This window comes from Grammomys surdaster, unplaced genomic scaffold (genome assembly GCF_004785775.1).
Source record: "Grammomys surdaster isolate TR1022 unplaced genomic scaffold, NIH_TR_1.0 189, whole genome shotgun sequence".
NCBI classification, from domain to species: Eukaryota; Metazoa; Chordata; class Mammalia; order Rodentia; family Muridae; genus Grammomys; species Grammomys surdaster.
This window is the reverse complement of record NW_021604634.1, coordinates 10569885-10572648: the sequence shown is the minus strand read 5'-3', so window position 1 is coordinate 10572648 and position 2764 is coordinate 10569885. Positions and strand designations below refer to the sequence as shown.

Below are 2764 nucleotides of genomic sequence, written 5' to 3'. Positions count from 1 at the left end.
TCGCTGTTGAACCTAACATCAATATAAATGCCATCATGTAAGAATGCAGCTATAATGTCTGGGAAAGTAGAGAAAAAGATGATGGTAGTTTGAGGAAGGAAAGACAAATAATCAACATCAAGTAACAAAGTCTAAGAAAAAGTCCATGAAACTCTTTCTAAGGAATCTGTATTTGTATCAATGATTAGAGAAAATAAAAGCATATTAAAGAAACGAATCATGTGTGTGGTGGAAGAGATCACTCAGTGATTAAGAACACATGTTGCTCTCTGGCCTGAGTTCTATTCGCAGCAACTCACAACCACCTAGAACTCCAGCTCCAGTGCCCTTTTCTGTCATCCATGAACACTGCATTCATGTTTGCACTGATCCACACAGAGACAAACATTAAAAATTAATAAAATGATCTTAAAAAAAGGAATTATGAGGATGATGCCCAAGAGTAATAATGGTTACTTTTTACCCAGTTGCTGATGTGTCTTAAGTTCTGCACTTAACACTTATATACTATTCCTATTTTATCACTCCACTTTTAAGGGAAAAGTGGTTATCTTGCCTCACACTGTCAGGCCATCCATGCCACCATAGTTGGGAAAGTATTGCAGCATGAGCATGCTGTAGCTGCTCAGGTTATGTCATAACTCAGAAAGCTGAAAGTGAGTATGAATTTGGGTCAGGCTATCATTTTCTTTCTTTTTTTTTTTACTTCTTTCTTTTTATTCACTCATACACAACTACTTTTCTTCTGGTTTGTTGAAGCAGTAAGTCAGACAACACTTGCCACAGTAGTGCCTATCAAAGTGGCTACCCATGAAAACTCCAGCACCACATTCATCAGAAGGAAGTTCTAGACGAAGTCAGCTAATTTTGCCATTTTCATCCACCTTATAATGTTTCAGTACAGCCAACTTAACCTTTTTCCTCTTATGCTTATTCTTCTTGGGAGTCGTGTAAGACTTCTTCCTTTTCTTAGCACCACCACTAAGTCTCAACACAAGATGAAGGGTAGCCTTCTTTTGAATGTTGTAGTCAGACAAAGTATGGCTGTCTTCCAGATGCTTATCAGCAAAGCTCAAACTCTGCTGATCAGGAGGAATTCCTTCCTCATCCTGGATCTTGGCCTTCACATTTTCTATAGTGTCTGAGGGTTCAACCTCGAGCATGATGGTCTTTCCTGTAAGGGTCTTCATAAAAATCTGCATCATGGCCACAGCTCCACCTGTGTTTGAATAGAAACTGATTAGACCTGACCATGTGGGTGGGTGACTGGGCCACTAGCCAGAGCCAGGCCACAGAGCACACACTCACCAATGATGGCCAGGCTATCATTTTTTTAAGGTTCACTTCCTCAAGGAAATTTCTACCCCCAAAAGGCTCTACAAGTTTCCTAACCAGCATTACTACCTGCAGGCTAAGTTTTCAAATATATAAGTTTTTATGGGACCATTCGTACTCAAACCACACAAATGAGTTTCTACATTGGAAAGCAACAACATTTTGATTGTACTTAAAAATGATCAAACACTAATTTGTATCAAGCAAGACAAAAAATTATGGTAAGCAATGTATGGAAAGCTGAAACATGAGCCCTTTCTATACCAATACTGTGATTTGCAACAGCAATTCAAAGCAAAGGAAACACAGGAAATTTATATCCTAATGATCTAGTGTGAGAAACAATGTTGGACATAAATAATCAAGTTCCAACTTTGACTTTTCTTCAAAATGAATGCTGTATCAAGCTAGACTGCTTAAGTACTGTTTTGGGTAAATATAGGAGTTAGAGTCAGAAGATTAGCAAGTAAATACTATTAAATTATACTGGCTAACTTTGATATTGGCCAAGGCCTGGGCATGCCCAGATAGAAATCCCTTAAACAACAAGTAGTTGTTTAATGTTTTTAATTTCTTGTTTGAAATTTGTATATGATCTTGTGTACCCAATAGAGACCAATAGAGAACTTGGACTCCTTTGGTAGAAGAGGACTACCTTGTAGTCCTGATCTACCTGGCTCTACTGTCATATCTGTAGAACTACAGGTGTGTCTTGTTTTACATGGCACTGGTGAGGGAACTCTGAATTTATACATAGTAGGAACTTACTCTACCCACTAAGTACATCTGGAACCCAACAATGATTTTAAGTTTTCCTTCAGGAAAAAATTTCTACAGACTCTGCTAATGATTCTTGTGTGAATTTCAAAGATGAACCTGAGCATAATCCATTTCATTCAGACATTGTAATCAAGAGCATAAAGTCCATGAATAGAATTTAGCTCCCTATCAGGATCTACCATAAGACATAAAGAATTTCAGAGAACTTGAGCCTCCACTTCTGGTATTTTCAAGAACCTCATATGAAAGTGAAACATTCCCTTTTGTAACACATCTCCTATTCATCTTTCTGGTGTTATTATTTGCTCCTTGCCTCATTAATCTTGTTTTTACATTCCTTCAACAAAAAGATTCTCATGAAACTATTAATCAGTTCCTCTTATAGGATTACCAGCTTCTGTACACAGAAAAACCTGATGTGAATGTTTACTAAGTGGAGCCCAACCATTAAAGTCAGCTACATCCCAAGTTTGACAATGGGCCTAGACAGCAGAAAGTAGTTTAAGAAACATGGTGCCCCATTTCCCTTACACCATCAGCTTCTCCTCCTCTTTTTTCTTCCTTTTCTTTATGATTAAAAAAAGGGGAGATATGTTGGTATCAGGATTGGCTCTGAAACCAGTGACATCACATCTAGCTGACCCCCCCC

At 38.1% G+C, this 2764-nt stretch overlaps 1 pseudogene; it reads right to left on the bottom strand.

Annotated features, from left to right (window-relative positions):
* Nucleotides 1-734: 734 nt before the first annotated feature.
* Nucleotides 735-1202, bottom strand: LOC114622561 (annotated as a pseudogene).
* Between the last annotated feature and the right edge of the window lie 1562 nt (nucleotides 1203-2764).